Raw genomic sequence first — 18,283 nt, 5'->3', positions numbered from 1 at the left:
TTAGTAAATGAAAAAAAAAAATATTTTTCGAATAGTTTTAGAGTTCTAAAAATTGTTTAATAAAAAAACTTAAAATAGTGTTTTTGAATTATATACTTTTTATATTATAATTATATATTTGAATAATTACAAATTTCCAAAGAAAAAAAAATTTTAATTTATTTATGAAACTATAAAATATAAAATTTTACTATTTTTTTCTATCTATATTATTATTTATATCAATATGTACAATATTGTTGTATTTGTTCGGTTCATATTATTTGGTTCAAAAATTTATTTCAACAAAAAAGCACAAATTTCAAATTATAGTTTGGCAAATGTTTTATTGTTCTTGTGATATTTTAAGCAGTTAATGATATTTTTTTTATAAATATAAACGCATATATTCATTTTAAAACACAATTTATTTTACATATATTAATTAAAAATTCAAATCAAAGTTAACTGTAATATTAAAAAACATTTAATTTATTGCAAAGTTTTGATAACTTTGGAAACAGAAGTGAATTCGGATTGGTGAATTAGATAACAAAATATTTTTTTAAATATTTTAAATATTTTAAATAGTTTTTTAAATATTTTGTTAAACTTTTTTATTTATGAATATATTTAGTAAACTATAAATCTATTATATTAAACATAATTAAATACCCAAAGTTATTTTAAAAAAATGGAGTAAAATTGTATTAATACGAAAACGAATTCTGTATTATTTCTTATCCACAAAACATTTTGAATGAAGAATAAATAATTTATATATATATCTTTTAATTTATTATAAAAACAAATTTTTAATATAAATTGAAATAATATTTTTATTTCGTTTCTTTGAATACAAAAAAAATTGTATTTTTTGATTTTAATATAAAATCTGTAATTAATTTTTTTCATAAAATCAAAAGTTCCTTACAAATTTCCTTCCACAACTCCATAACTCGGGATTAGAAGTAAAACTTCATACAAATTTTCTTCCATAAACCGAACTTTTCGACCAGGACATAATAATAAAAAATTTAAAATTTTACTATCGAGACAGAATTTTAAAAGAGTCTCTATATCGTATGGAAATATAAAATATATCGTCACCTAAAATGCAAAAGGCCGTAACTAACATTTTTAGTATTTTACAGGAGAAGCAAAAAACGTTATAGATTAAAGACTACTTAAAGCTAAATATCCAAATTGTAGATTTAAGCTTAGAAAACAAAGACGGATTTGTTTCTGAAAACCAAATTAATGGGAAAAAAGCAGTTTTTAAGAAACTACTTGAAAAAAATTGTGTATAAAATGAAAGCAATGGTTAAAATAAGAAAATGTGCTTTTAGGCTGTAACCAAAAAAGTTTTTAACAAGTTATGTCTTTTTGTATCTATTTATTGTAAGTATTTTAACACAAAAGAAATTATTTAATTAATACATTTAATTCGAGAAAATAAAATTAAATTAAACTGGTTAAGAAAAAGAAAATAATTCATTTGAAAACGACAAAACCTGCAATACAAATAGTAAATTGGAATAGGTTTAACCCTTCTGCTATGTTAGGAAAAAATTACACATATAGTGTTTTGGGTCAATTTGACCCACTTATAAAAACTCCACTAATAACACTATTTTATTGAAAGAGTTCATATTTTTTTAATTGAATCAACTTAAGTGTATGCTAATTGTAGAAAATAGTTGAGATATGTATGTTTTAACGGCAATTTTCACAAACTAAGCTGCTGTGTTCCTTGCAAACAAATTTTTGGCACGTACTACAAACAGCTGAATATTTGTTCGAATTTTTTGTATGATGACAGAAGAAACATCGCTGTCGTTTTTTGATGGATTCATTTCTGGCAGAGCATAGAGCTGTGCAAAATATACTCGATTTCCGATAACTAGCTTTCTTTGTCGGCGTTTTTGATCGAGTGATGTAATAATAAACGGCACAATGTTTCAAAATACAAATTGACCCAAGTGTAATGAAATTACATTTGGCATCCTCCAGCAACATAAAAAACAGATATTATTTTAATTTTCATATTTATCTATTCCATTTACTGCAGTTAACAAATAGAAGAAGAATCAATACAATACGACTAGACTAACAAGCGAATTTCGACGAGTTTTACTGAAAATTGGGTCAAATTGACCCAAACATAGCAGAAGGGTTAAGATGTAAAGGGTATATTATCATAAAAGCTGTGGCAGTCAGCCGGTGTTTCCATTTCTTTTTGGATATTGATATTCTTTCGGTATGTAACTGTAAAGGTTCGATGTCCCTAAATTTTTGTTGTGTACGTTGTGGCAAAACGTTATAATCGTCGTTGATATTTGTTTTATAATAAATTATTCCAGATGGATCATATGCCAACCCACGGATCATATTAACTGTTGGCTCTCCGGATTTTTTGCCTGTATTGAAGAAAGGCAAAACACAATAACACAATTTGATAAAGAATGAAAGATAATGAAAACAACTGTAATTACGAATAACACAATGTGTCACATTGAAATTGAATCAAAGAGAATGAAAAAAGGGTAGTTACGGCTTTTTGGTTTATGAAATTGTTGAAGTTGTAGTTGCGGCCATCTGATTCTCGCCTATAAAGTCGTTATTTTTGGACGTATGCATGTAAAATTTGCTGTGTACACGTGTTTCGGTTAAGTACTTCATAATCAATCAAAAAGTAAGTTTTGAATTTTTTTGTTAGTTACGGCCTTTTGCATTTTAGGTGACGATATATATATGCAAATACAAAATATCATATTACACTTATGGATGGCATAAATCATAGAATAAAGGCAAGGGATACAGACCTCAAGAGCCAAAAAATAGCAAAGTGCAACAAACAAAATTGCATAATACATGTTTTAACGTATGTTAAAATGAAGTAAATAAATATAATTGTGAATAAATCTACAGCTTTTTTATATTTTAATGAGAATGTGCTATTTATAGAATCTTTTTGTTTCTAAAATTTATGTTTTAAATGAATTGACTAATCAGACAGATATTTCCCTTTAATTGTAATAAAACTTCAAAAAAATATTATTTATAAATTATGTATGTATATATAATTTTAATTTATTATTTTTATTAATCAAATATGCATTTTTATATTTATATTTATTTATTAAACACAAATTTAATTAGTTTTTATTAAAAGCAGAAAGTGTTGGTAAGGGAATATTTTTGTTTACAATTTATAAAAAAAAAGTTTATATCTCATTATATTTTATATTAAACGATTTAATAGTACCTTGGGGTTTTTAAATTTAATTATCATTATTTATTTTGTTAAATTTAAAGAGTTAATTAATTTTTATTTAATTTGTCATTTCTGTCTTTGACTTTTAATAAATCTCATTTAAATTTGTTTAATTAAATTGTTTACTATTTTACCAAACGTTATTCCGCATTTATTTAATTCATAATTTTGCTAATTAAATACAAACAATTATTTTAATTCAAAAATTATTAAATTTCTTTAATATAGTAAAATATAACAGATTCAAAGAGTAATTAGAATGAAAATATTATATAATTGAAACATTTAAAAAACAAAATCTAAAAAAAAAATGAAAAAAAGTGTTTTTGCTAGTTTTCTAATAAAATAAGAGCAACATCAAAAATGAATAATTGAATATAATACATAAATGTAAATTTTAATCACATTAGAGATTAGAGCTGAAAATATGAAGTTTATAAACTTATTCAACAAAAATATTATTCAATTTATATATTTTTATATTTACATTCATTGAAACTATTTTTTTCCAAATTTTAAATTTCACTAATTTAAATTGTCTGTTAGCTCCCTTTTCATTTTAAATTGCTTTAATTAAATAATTTTTTATTTCATAATATAAATCTTAAACGATTAAAAATCGATTCATTGATTCATAAATTTAATAAATTTAAGATCTGGAAGATTTTTTGTATTCTTCTAAGCCTTGAAGAATTCATATACTCCGTATTTTAAAAACACGCATATTTACTTATATTTCAAATTTTCATTTCGTAGATGTATTTTATAACTGAATTAAAAAAGGCAGATTAGTGGAAATAATAATAAATATATTAGTTTATATTAGTCATGCAACTAATTCAATAATTTACTAAGTATAGTAGCTCATACATGTTAATACGCTGAATTATTTCAAAAATGATTTCCAAAACACTCACTTTGAAATCTGTTCTCATATTAATCCATCTACATTTTGCATTAAAACAACAGCAGTCTCCAATAAAATCACACACACAATTCTACACTTTTCAGTGAAAGAGAAAAATAAATATTTTTCAACAGATTTTTTTGTCACAATTTGTTTGAAGCTCAATTAAAAATTCTGAAATGCCACTGGCTTTTGAAACTTTTTCTCAGTTTTTTTGCACATTTATTCCTACGTTTGTTGTTGTTTCGAAACAAATGCAGCTACAGCTTTCGAATGCTGCGGATTGCACACACGCCTTCCTCCGCAGCTGCAGTGATTTTTTTTACAAATTTAAAATTCAAAACAACATTTTTGATTGTTGTTGCTTTTTGTATTTTTTATATTTTTTTTTTAATTTTTTGAAATTTTGCAACAGTCAAACCAAAAGTGAGTGTGAGCTGCTGACAGCAGAGCAGGAAAAACAGCAGCTACAGACGCTTTTGTTATTTGCTGTTGTTGTTGTGCAAGTAGCTTGTTTCGTTGTATTTTTGCTGTTGTTTTTGTCTCTGTGTCGTGATGACTCGATCGTGCTGCAATATTATTAATTAATATTTTATTTATTTTTTTTTTTTTTGAATTTTTGCACTTCTACTTAAGCACAACGCTTGCAATTGTTGTTGTTGGCTAAGTGTGTTGGCGAGTAGCTGTTTTGAGTGTGAACACTGTTTTGCTGCACGAAAAATAAATACAAATTTATGCAACAACAACAAAGACACTCACTAACGCTTACGAATTGGAGCGTTTGAGAATTTTTTTAAATTTTACTTAAACAATTTTTTTTTGGAATTTCATTTTCAACGCAACGAAAGTAAGAATATCAAACGTAATAAGACGCGTTTAACGCTTGTATATGTATTTAGCACAGATTTACATACATATATACGCAAATATGTATGTACTATAGAGATATAAATTTATATATTTTAAACGGCACACACACACCCTCTCACGTCGACAAACCGATTTGTGGCCGTCGTCTGCCTGCTTAAACTGGTCGGCGCACACTGAAGTCAGCGAACGCTTTTGCAGCGCCGCCAAGTCAATCAAAAAGCGTCAATGATTTGGTAGGAGAGTAGAGCACGATCGCAAGCGACCGCTCAGTGCAAAATAGACAAAGCGCCAAAGCCAAAGCTAAGTCCATGATGACTAGACAACTTGAAAGCGCGCTGTTTGTGCCCAAAAAGCCAAAAGACTCACGGCAAAGAGCGCATTAAAGCTGTCCAACAAAGCGAAGGCGAGCGAGTTGAATCGCTAGCTAGCTGGCTAGTAGGCTAAAATAACTGCTAGCGCTGGCTAACTGTTAGTCAAAGTGGTAAGTAAGCTTGTTGTTGTTGTTCATTTTTCATAGTTATTGTTGTTAATTTTCATAGTTCTGGTTGTTATTTGTCACAAAATTTTGTTAATTTTTCTTAATTGTTGTTGTTGATTTTCAAAAAATGTTTATATTTCATAATTGTTGTTGTTAATTTTCAAAAAATTTGTTGTTCATTTTTCATAGTTGTTGCTGTTAATTTTCAAAAATTGTTGTTGTAGCAAATGCTTGATGCACAGTTATGCAGCGCTAGTTGGCTAGCCACAATTGAGAAACACTGTCTAGTTAGCTTTGTAGACGCGCATAAGCCACTCTTTAAAGCGTTCTCTCAAGAGCATACGCTCATTTTGGTATTGCGCTCTTCTTTGATTGAGCAAATACTTAAATTCTCATTATATCTCACACTCTCACTGCCGCTTTGCACTATTTAACGTCTTAAGCTTGCGTATAATCCAAATTAAAGCTTTTTGCAAAAAATATGGACCCGCATTGAAGGCAGAGTAAAGATCAAAGTTTCAATTCTTAAAGTGTTTGTGTTATGGTTGCAACTGAGAGCATGTGAAAAAAGTTCGCTAAACTATGGAGAGTGGTACGCAAGCGCATTTACCGAAAAAGTGTATGGCAACAGCTGAGCAGGGCGTATATATGTATCCATAAATACACATATATGTACATAAAAGAATATATATAAGCATATAAAAATAACAAAAAATTGTAGATTTGTACTTTAAACTCATTCCAAATACAACAATTGTCTCAACATATGTTAATATATAAAAGTGTATATATATATGTATATAATAAAGTGTATATTTACATAATATACTATAATATATACAAGCACCGTCAGCCACCATTTACAGTTGCCAATATTTTATTCCACGTTTTGCCAATTGTATTTGTTGCCACTCATTTGTTAGTTTCACATATAATATTTACACGCTCACTCGTTTCTCAGATCGTGCTAAGTGTAAATTTGTAAATATATATATATAATTTCGTGTATTTGTTGTAATTTTTTTTAGCATGTTTTGCTATTGTAGTGTGGTCTAATTTTGTTTTACACATACAAGTAGTTAGACAGACTTGCCGTAATGAAAACGAAAATAGTTCCATTTTATTTCGTATTGTAACTCATATTTTCCACTCATTCGCTATTTTCACTCAATTGAAGCTGAAATTGCTGTAGGTTAGGTCGACTGGATATAGTGTATAGCGAGAAATTCATACTTCCCGTTATGTATTTTATAGCTGGGTACAACTTGAGTACTTTTAATGGAAGTCATGGGAAAAAACTCAAAACTTTTTGAGGTTAGATTAACTTGGAAGACACTCTATATGATTCGAACAAATTGTGAATAGTCCTAATACAGATTAGTCAGAATTGTGCTTAGTACTATCCGTTTAAAGTACTCAAGTTTTTTAGGTTATGCTAGATTAGATACTTCATATAGATAAATTCTATAGTTCTATTATTAGACTTATCGGCAAGTTTACTATAAATGCCAGTTTTAGAAGAAATATTTGCTTCATTCGCCGGTTTTAGTTTAATTTATTAGGTTCTATATATAAGATACCTCTACTTTAAGACTGTATAATGTGCCATACATTTTGATATAGTCGAACAGAAGAAGCGTAAGTTTCATTGGACATTTTATCTTCGTCCAATTCGTATTATTGGAATATGATAAGCATACTAGTTTACAGATCTTAGGTTAGTATGAAAACAGATTTCCGATATATCGTAAATGTTTTAAACTCATTAATAAGATCGACTGAAAAAGATGTTTACTGTCTGAGAGAACTCCAGAAAAAGAGCGTTTTTATGGAAGACTTATATTAAACAAAACCCTCGAAAGCCTTCAACTGACAATTTCAATTTGAAACTGTTCTCAGTAAAAAATTTTATAAGATCCATTTCTCAGAAGGCATTTTTAAGTTGGTAAAAGACTCAGTAAATATCTTTGCGATATTCGAAAGAAAGAAAATTTCACCTGAACTTATAACAGGCTCAAAGCCTAGAACAATCATATATTGAGACCACTGATGGTTAACTAAACTTTTAAAAGGAGGCAATGGGATAGATCTCACTTAAGGCACGGATGAAAAATCGTCGATATTGTAAACTAGTCCGCCACAGTCACCTTTTCTTCTCTAAAATGATGAGTTTCATACTGTTAGCTGGATCTTATCCCAAAATTTAGAATTGCAGTTGAACTTCCCAAACTCGAATCTCCATAATCCACAAAAAAAATCGAGAAATTAAAGTTCAACTGTACATGGTAAGGAAACCTTAGAGATTGCTCCTAAACTTAACGTTCTCACGACAAACCGAATTACGGAAACGAAATTAATTGGTATTTTTAACAGCCAAGGAATGTTAACTCGTAAGTAGTCCTCAAAATTATTGGATTGGACCTTATCAGTGTGGCCTTAGATCTGGAAAATCCACAACTGACCAGATATTCACCATGCGCCAAATCTTGAAGAAGACCCGTGAAAAGAGGATCAACACACAGCACCTTTTTGTCGATTTTAAAGCTGCTTTCGACAGCACGAAAAGGAGCTGTCTTTATGCCGTCAACGTTGAGCAACACCAAAAGCTCCGTCATGATTGGGAAGGGCCTTTCCGAGCCGTTCGATACCAAACAAGGTTTCAGACAAGGTGACTCACTTGCCTTCACTGTGCCTTCTTTAACTTGACACTGGAAAACATAATACGAGCTGCAGACCTAAATAGAGAAAGTACAATCTTCTATAACAGTGTACAGCTGCTAGCGTACGCCGATGATATTGATATCATCGGAAGCAACAACCGCGCCGTTAGTTCTGCTTTTTCACGCCTGGATAAAGAAGCGAAGCGAATGGGTCTGGAGGTAAATGAGGATAAAACGAAATATCTCCTGTCATCAAACAAACAGTCGGCGCATTCGCGACTTGGCTCCCACGTCACTATTGACAGCCATAACTTCGAAATCGTAGATAATTTCGTATACCTGGGAACCAGCATCAGCAACACCAACAATGTCAGCCTCGAAATCCAGCGCAGGATCACTCCTGCCAACAGGTGCTACTTTGGATTGAGTAGGCAATTGAAAAGTAAAGTCCTCCCTCGACGAACCAGAATCAAACTTCACAAGTCGCTTATCATTCCCGTACTGATTTATGGTGCAGAAGCTTGGAAGAAGTCAACATCAAATGAAGCGACACTAGGAGTTTTCGAGAAGAAAATTTTGCGCAAGATTTATGGTACTCAGAACATTCGATGGAGACAGACGATGGAATAACGCTAATAAAAAGACAGGGGCTACGCTGGCTAGGTCATGTTGTCCGAATGGACGAAAACACTCCAGCTCTGAAAGTGTTCGATGCAGTACCCGCTGGAGGAAGCCGAGGAAGGGGAAGGCCTCCACTCCGTTGAAGAGACCAGATGGGGAGAGACTTGGTTACACTTGGTATCTCTAACTGGCGCTGAATTGCAAAGGAAAGAGAGGAGTGGCGCGCTATCATCGATTCGGCTATAACCGGCGAAACGGTTTTCACGCCAATCACATACATACAACAACAACTCCTAAATTAAAACTTAGTAGTAAGAGACCTTTTATTATTCTTCCTTGTATACACTTGTTGTGTGGCAAACAAATTGCCAAATTCTGGGGTTACTGACTTTATTTAGTGTTTTGTTCAGCTTCTCGAATAGTAGAGAGACTTACTTTCGAATGCAATACAGAACAGTGATTTTTAGAAAAGTCACCGACCTATTGACAACCATATTTATAATTTTTATTACATACATACTCGTACTTATTTTAATCAAGTCTATTGAACTTTCCAATGCGGCGTTGCCCCAGGGCAATCGGTTAGTCTGGTTCAACGCATATTTAACTTGCCTTAAAAGGCATTTAACGTCTCTTTGCCGCGGCACCCTGCCTCCTGTTCACTCAATCTTTCTTCACTCGAATGCCTACTTGTGTTCAATATGTTTTTAAAAATATTTTTGTTTTTGCAGCACTCTCAAGTTCACTTCCCAATAAAAAGTTGACAATTCGCTGACCATTATTCAAATTTTTATATTTGTTTTTAGTCAAAAGCACTAATTGCCTGCAATGTGTTACATACTCATTAAAATTATATTCCATTTGACGTATTTTATGTGGCATTCATTCATATTGTGGTTGTGATAAGTGAACTTAAACGCTCATAAAGTAATCGTTTTCTGTTTTTTAGTATTTCACCGCTGTTCGTGTTGTTGTTGCACTGTTGACTTGTGCGCATTTTGATGACATTTTGCTTGGTTCAATGCGCTGTTGCTCAGTTTTTTGCGCTTGCTTCCAATTGTTTTTGTAATTCAATGAACCTTTACCCTAATTTAAAATATTCTGTAATTTATTTCGCTAAGCGCTTATACTTGTTGCAGTGGTGAGTAATTCTCAAAAAGTAATCAGTTTATCATTTTCAGCGTCGTTTTCTCAAGTCGAGGATTTTTTTACATCTTACTCTCTCTTCTTACTCTCTTTATAATTAGGTGTGAATAATTAGTATTTAATTTGACTTGAATTCGACATCATTAATCATCGAATTGTAAAACAATAACATAATTCTGACTAATTTGTGGTTAAAAGGAATCAGTTGCTAGTGATTGTAAAGTAATTGAACTCCTGAGGGAAAGTACATACGTTTTTTAAATCAGGACTGTATCATTTATATATTACGTGGATTTTAAAGTCTCAATTGAGTCTATTATTAAATGAAAAAATAATTTTAATTGACTAAATTAATGTGCGATCTCACATGTTTATAAAATAAACTTCGCAAGAACGTTAATTTAGTCATTTAGTGAATGTAGTCAATTTGATAATTGACAAACTTAAGAATCTTAAATTCTTATAAAAGGAACTTCGTGGAAATGCGATAAACGCGCGAAAATTACTAATTGAGTCGATTAGTAAATGTAGACAATTTGTTTATTTACTAAATTAATGCACAATTTTAAATTCTTATAAAAGAAACTTCGTGAAAATTCATCGATAATTATTAAATGTAGAAAATTTTTTAATTGACTAAATTAATGTGCAATCTTAAATTTTTATAAAACGAACTTCGAAGAAATTCACATGATAATTACACAAATAATGTTAATTGAGTCAATTAGTAAATGTAGATAATTTCTTAATTGACTAAATTAAAATCTTCTGAAATGAACTTTGTGGCAATTCACACGATAAAGGTGTACATATTAAGATAGCAGCAGAGACATATATGTACCTCTGCTTTTTTGTTTTCAATGAACGAAATTAAATTATGTGTTTACTCCAATTATCTGAAACTATAGTGTCTTCTCTCAAGGCTGAACAGATTTTTTATTGCGAAAGTGGGTATTAAAAACTTGAATATGTGTTTTGAATCGTTAAATAAATTTAGATGTCATAAAATGTAAAAATTTATAAAAATTCTCACAATTCCGTACCTAACCTAACCTAATTTCCAGCAGTGCCTTATTTATGATATCCACTTCCGTTATTACTAAAACTTGACATGATTACTAAAACCGTGACGATAGATAACGCCGACAAAATATCAAAAATAAAATATATTTTATTCAAATATTAAAAAAAACCAACAAATTCGCCAAAAATTTTAACAAAGTTGTCTTACAGGCGATAACAAGCATTCATGTTTATGTCATTGGCTTTGTTTTAAGCGCATTGCTAAATCAAACTCACTTACAAATCACTATTGGGGCAAAAACCTGCTTCCTATTGAAATCTGAATTCACTAAAATACGTAATCGCCAAATATTTTCATATTTAACTATGACTTTTTAGTGGTTTGAACCACTTTTCGACTTGTAATACGCCAATTCGAATTAGTTCAACCACCGCGTTATCCCCTCGTACGCTCTCATCTATGGTACCTGTTGGCCACAACTGTCAACGTTATTTAACGGTTTCTTAGTCAGCTACTACTTTGCTTGTCAAAAGTTTGTTTCGTTTATTATTGCTTTTTTTCGAGTATAAATTTAAATAATTTATTAAATATTGTATTCATAATACGCCATTGTTGTTGAATCGTTATTTTGTCATGCTTTTTCTCGCGCGTATACAACACGGATGACACCCAAGTGCTACGCCATATACGACGCTTACCACATTGTCTATGCTATCTACGATTTTCCTATCTCGATTTGGTAGCCCAAATACTAATTTGGTTCCACATTTGTTGTTTGATAAGCAGCAAAGTTGATTTCAAGATGACCTAATAGCCAGACCACGCATTTTGTTCGCTCTCATTAGTTTTGGTGTGTGTATAGATAAACCGTTAGTTATCTGAATATAAATCTTGGCTTGATTTTGTAATAAAGGAAAAATAAAGAAAATGAAAAATGTTGTAATTCCGAAATTTTTCATTTTTTATTACTTTTTTGTACTTAATCTTTTTAAATTGACTTTGTTGGCAGAAAGGATTGCGAAAAATGTTGATTAATATAATATAGCACACCGCAAAAAAAATTCATATAGCTTAACCAAAAAAGATTCCGAAAGAAAAAGCAACGCTGGAAAATAATATATTTTTAAAATTCATAATATTTTTTCTTAATTAAAAAAATGCTTATGAAAAATCTATACTAATATTATAAAGCTGAAGAGTTTGTTTGTTTGTTTGTTTGAACGCGCTAATCTCCGAAACTACTGGTTCGAATTGAATAATTATTTTTGTGTTGGATAGTCCATTTATCGAAGAAGGCTATAGGCTATACAGCATCACGCTGCGACCAAAGCGAAGAAACAGTGGTAAATGTGTAAAAAAACGGGGGAAATTATTTATCTTTGAGGGCTTCCGTTCCTTGCGCTGCGAAAGCGGAGCCGGAGGGGGTGTAGCTCTACAAGATACCATGCCGCGCGGCTCACTCGCGCGGTCGGTTCCGTACTGAACGGTCGAACGCAGCGCTAATTTGTTTTTGCGATATATTATCATCGTAATTGTAAAATAAAAGGGATATTTGTTTTAATTATGAATATTTTAATGCGTTTTTGTGTGCATATACAGTCAGACATATAGACATACATATGTTCGGAATATGTTGAATATTCTTCGTGTTTTTTTTTTGATATGTAAACTCATATAAAACCCAAAATGAGGTCGAAGAAATGGTTCAGGAGAAAAATAATGGGAAATGTTAAATAAATAATAAAGTCAATGTATGTAGGTCTATATTGAGACTACAACGAAGACGGAAATTCAACATAGAATCAGATTATATTTAAGACAAAGTTTTTGTTCTTCTTTTTCAGAGACTTTTTAATCTATACTACTATTATAAAGAGCAGATATTTGTATGTATGTTTGTATTGAATAAACTCGAAAACTACTGTGCTGATTTAAAAATTCTTTCATTATTGGAAAGCTATATTCACCCCGAGTAACATAGGCTATACTTATTGCTAGATTCTTAATTTTCAGGAAATAGTTCCCAGGTGAGGGTATCAAAAAGACTACGTGTTGGAGAATCTTAATCTGAAACTGAAAATCATCTTGCATGTCATTCTCTTCGAATCGCAATCGCGTGCCAGAAAGTCGAGTAACGAATGTTCGCAGCTACTTGCTGAACAAAATTTCAAAACCTGCCAAGTATGCGCTTGAGAGTCGAGTACGGAGCGTATGCAGTGCAACAAAATATTAGAAATATACCAACTCGCACTAGGCCGTCGAACTCTGAGTGTTCCCAACGCCTTCATAATCAGAGAGAAAGACAACGGACACAAAAGGCTAGAGGTCGTAATCAGGTATTAGCTCATTGTAAATAAAATATAATTTCATGTTCAATTTTTACTTATTTTACTTTTTTTTTTAAATGAACCCTCACAAAAAACGGGAACGTATACACATAAGAATGTAAAAACTTATAACTTTTGAAATGTTTATTTAAACCCGTGCGAAGCCGGAGCGGTCTACTAGTATGAAATAGACATAATCAGCTACATCGAAAATATTTGGGAAAGTGAATGGCCACAGTCAAAATATTGAAAAAAAAAACTGTAAACAATGAAAAACGAGAAAAAAGCAGCCTGAGCATTATTGATGAGCTCACGGTGATAATGAGCATGAAGACAATGACAGTGAAATTGCGGTTGGTGGCGTTGCAGATGGCGCGGCTGATTGCATATACAATAGTTTTATTAATTCAAATGATGTTATATAATTTTTTAAGCAAAATTAATGCTGTCATATTTACTTGGGTATAGTGAAAAATGGCTGCTAAATAATATTTTTATACTTATATCGATTTTTTTTCATTTTTAATTTCATGCTAAATGAAATGTAAAATTTATTATTAATTTTTAATTTTTTTTTAAATTATTTTGAATAAAACTTTTTTATATTATTTTTTTTGCTCGTTATTGTTTTTTTTTATATTACTTCTCGCATTAGTATAATATATATTTTATAATTTAAATGACATTAAAATATTAATTTTTTAACATTGTTTTATTTTTTATACCACTGGATTAAAAAAACTTAACCAATCCATAAAAATAGTTTTTTTCATTATTATGTAAAGCTCATACATTTTGTTTTTTGCCTCTTATGCATAAAATATATATATTTCTATATTTCCACATAAAAACGAAGTACCAATGAAAAATCGACGAAAGCCTCGGATGAGACACCCCCCTTTTGATGACGACCCCTGCAAACGTTTTAAGGATCAGGATTTAAGGGCATGCACCTGGAATGTCCGGACCCTTAATTGGGAAGGTACCTCTGCCCAGCTGGTTGATGTCCTCATACGACTCAAGGCTGACATCACCGCCATCCAAGAAGTGCGATGGACGGGACAAGGACGGAAGAAGGTGGGTCCTTGTGACATCTACTACAGCGGCCATATAAAGGAGCGAAAATTTGGTGTTGGATTTGTGGTGGGAGAGAGACTCCGTCGCCGAGTCCTGGCATTCACCCCGGTGGATGAACGTCTAGCCACAATCCGCATAAAAGCGAGGTTCTTCAACATATCGCTGATTTGCGCCCACGCCCTAACGGAAGAGAAGGACGATGTGACCAAAGATGCTTTCTATGAGCGCCTAGAACGCACCTATGAGCGCTGCCCCCGTCACGATGTAAAAGTCGTGCTTGGCGATTTTAACGCCATGGTGGGTAAAGAAGGTGTCTTTGGCACAACAGTCGGAAAATTCAGCCTCCATGACGAAACATCGCCAAACGGCCTGAGGCTGATCGACTTCACTGGGGCCCGAAATATGGTCGTCTGTAGTACCAGATTCCAGCATAAGAAGATACACCAAGCTACTTGGCTGTCTCCTGATCGAAACACGCGGAACCAAATCGATCACGTTGTGATAGACGGAAGACATGTCTCCAGTGTTTTAGACGTGCGTACGCTCCGAGGACCAAATATAGACTCGGACCATTATCTGGTTGCAGCGAAGATACGCACCCGCCTCTGTGCAGCAAAGAACGCCCGTCAACAAACACAAAAAAGGTTCGAAGTCGAAAAGCTGCAATCGCAACAGACAGCCACGAAATACTCTACTCGACTTGCACTCCTGCTCTCTGAGAGCTCTCATCGCAACAGACAGCCACGAAATACTCTACTCGACTTGCACTCCTGCTCTCTGAGAGCTCTCATCAGCATCTCGATATAAGGGAACTGTGGAACGGCATCTCAAACTCACTTCGTACCGCTGCAGCCGAAACAATTGGATTTCGGCGACGACAAAAAACAAGCTGGTACGATGAGGAATGCCGTCTCGCAGCGGAGAGAAAACAGACTGCCTACCTCGCAACGTTGCAAACGACCACAACACGTGCGGGATGGGATAGATACCGAGATCTGAAGAGGGAAGCGAGACGCATCTGCAGACAAAAAAGAAAGAGGCCGAAATGCGTGAGTACGAAGAGCTTGAGAAGCTGGCAGACAGAGGTAATGCTCGAAAATTTTACGAAACAATGAAGCGACTTAATGAAGGTTTCAAGACCGGAGCATCCTCATGTAGAGACCAAGATGGTAATCTGGTAACCGATGTCCAGGGCATACTGGGATTATGGAGGGAACACTTCTCCGACCTGCTGAATGACAGTGAAAGTACAACACCAGGAGATGGCGAACCCGATTCCCCAATCGATGACGATGGAATAGATATTCCATTACCCGACCATGAAGAAATTCGAATAGCAATTACCCGTCTGAAGAACAACAAAGCGGCAGGGGCCGATAGATTACCGGCTGAGCTATTCAAATACGGCGGCGAAGAACTGGTAAGGTGCATGCATCAGCTTCTTTGCAAAATATGGTCGGAAGAAAGCATGCCCGACGATTGGAATCTCAGTGTGCTCTGCCCAATCCATAAAAAGGGAGATCCCACAAACTGTGCCCATTACCGTGGGCTATACTATAAGGTTCTATCGAGCGTACTGTGTGAAAGACTTAAGCCCACCGTCAACAAACTGATTGGACCTTATCAGTGTGGCTTTAGACCTGCAAAATCAACAACCGACCAGATATTCACCAATTATCTTGGAAAAGACCCGTGAAAATAGGATCGACACACACCACCTTTTTGTCGCTTTTAAAGCTGCTTTCGACAGCACGAAAAGGAGCCTTCTTTATGCCGCGATGTCTGAATTTGGTATCCCCGCAAAACTAATACGGCTGTGTAAGTTGACGTTTAGCAACACCAAAAGCTCCGTCATGATTGGGAAGGACCTCTCCGAGCCGTTCGATACCGAACGAGGTTTCAGACAAGGTGACTCACTATCGTGCGACTTCTTTAACCTGATATTGGAAAAAATAATACGAGCTGCAGAGCTGAATAGAGAAGGTAAAATCTTCTACAAGAGTGTACAGCTCCTGGCGTATACCGATGACATTGATATTATCGGAAGCAACAACCGCGCCGTTTGTTCAGCTTTTTCCCGCATGGATAATGAGGCGAAGCGAATGTGTCTGGAGGTGAATGAGGACAAGACGAAATATCTCCTGTCATCAAGCAAACAGTCAGCGCACTCGCGTCTTGGCTCCCACGTCACTGTTGACAGTCGTAGATAATTTCGTATACCTGGGAACCAGTATTAACAACACCAACAATGTCAGCCTCGAAATCCAGCGCAGGATCACTCTTGCCAACAGGTGCTACTTTGGACTGAGCAGGCAATTGAACAGTAAAGTCCTCTCTCGACGAACCAAAATCAAGCTCTACAAGTCGCTTATCATTCCCGTCCTGCTTTATGGTGCAGAAGCTTGGGCGATGTCAACATCAGATGAGACGACACTAGGAATTTTCGAGAGGAAAATTTTGCGCAAGATTTATGGTCCTCTAAACATTGTCAACGGCGAATACCGCAGACGATGGAACGATGAGCTGTACGAGTTATACGACGACATTGACATAGTTCAGCGAATAAAAAGACAGCGGCTACGCTGGCTAGGTCATGTTGTCCGAATGGACGAAAACACTTCAGCCCTGAAAGTGTTCGATGCAGTACCCGCCGGAGGAAGCCGAGGAAGGGGAAGGCCTCCACTCCGTTGGAGGGACCAGGTGGAGAGCGACCTGGTTACACTTGGAATCTCCAACTGGCGCCGAAGAGAAAGAGAAGAGTGGCGCGCTCTCATCGATTCGGCTATAACCGGCTAAACGGTTGAACGCCAATAACATACATACATTATTATAAATTTTACAAAAATATTTATTTTTTAATTTTGAAAATTTTAATTCGTTTCATTTATTTTGGTTGCTTTAAAGAAACACCAACTATAAAATTAATAATATAAAACCATATAATACAACATTCCACTCCATATCATAACTAAAAATTGAATAGAGATCAAATTTAGATCTTATCTATGCTAACGTCACAGCATTAACAAACATAGTGATGTAATAATTAATGCAATATTTGGGAACGAACTCAAAGCGGTAAAAATGAACTCGAAGAAACAGTTAAAAAAATACGGTAAAAATAAATAAATAAGCAAAAATATGAATTAATCAAACGATGAGCGAGCGGCGACTGTCTCTGCACTAAGTCAGCTCATTTATAATCCATTAAAATGTTATATAACATTTTAGGTAATAATTATGGATAAATGAAGGTGGATAGACAAAAATGTAATAATGTGAATTTGGATTAGTAAACTATTGGTATAACGGGATTTTTTATAATACATACATAGATATATACTAATAAAAGTAGGTAATTTTTGGACATAATATAATTTATTATGTTTTTAAAATTTTAATATTTTAAATTTTTTTCACTTTTTATATATATTTAAGTATTTAGCTTTTTTTAATTTTACATTTCAATTCAAATTTTTTAGTTTTATAACTTTTTAAAATTTCTAGATAATTTTAATTTTTTCAAATTTTTAGATATTATGTAAATTTTTGATTATTTTCAAATTTCTAAATTATTTAAATTTTTTTTAATTTCCAATTTTTTTTTAATTTTTCGATTATTCCAATTTTTTTAATTTATTTAATTTTTTATATTTTTCAAATTTTTATTTTTTTTATTTCTACATTATTTACGCATTTTTTAGATATTTTTTTAATTATTTTAAGTTTTTAGTTTTTTAAATTTCGAGATTATTTCAAATTTTTAGATTTTTTTATCTCTATTCTTTTTAATTTTTAGATTTTTTTTAATTTAATATTTATTACATTTTTTTGATTATTTAAAATTTTTAAGTTCTTTAGCATTGTAAATATTTTGGTATACGTAGGCGTCGTTTTTGCCTCAAATGGGTAACATA

The 18,283-nt window shown here is 32.8% G+C and overlaps 1 protein-coding gene across 1 annotated transcript in view; it reads right to left on the bottom strand.

The window, feature by feature from the left end:
• LOC105218881 (venom metalloproteinase 3) overlaps positions 1–5,186 on the bottom strand; it is a 147,820-nt gene extending 142,634 nt beyond the window's left edge. The window contains exon 1 of the mRNA XM_054234964.1: positions 4,174–5,186. The gene's annotated coding sequence lies outside the window, so the exon portion shown is untranslated. The remainder of the gene's footprint in view (positions 1–4,173) is intronic.
• Positions 5,187–18,283: the final 13,097 nt, after the last annotated feature.

Source organism: Zeugodacus cucurbitae, chromosome 6 (assembly GCF_028554725.1).
Source record: "Zeugodacus cucurbitae isolate PBARC_wt_2022May chromosome 6, idZeuCucr1.2, whole genome shotgun sequence".
In the NCBI taxonomy this organism is placed as follows: Eukaryota; Metazoa; Arthropoda; class Insecta; order Diptera; family Tephritidae; genus Zeugodacus; species Zeugodacus cucurbitae.
The sequence above is the reverse complement of the archived record's forward strand: the minus strand, read 5'-3'. Positions and strand labels throughout refer to the sequence as shown.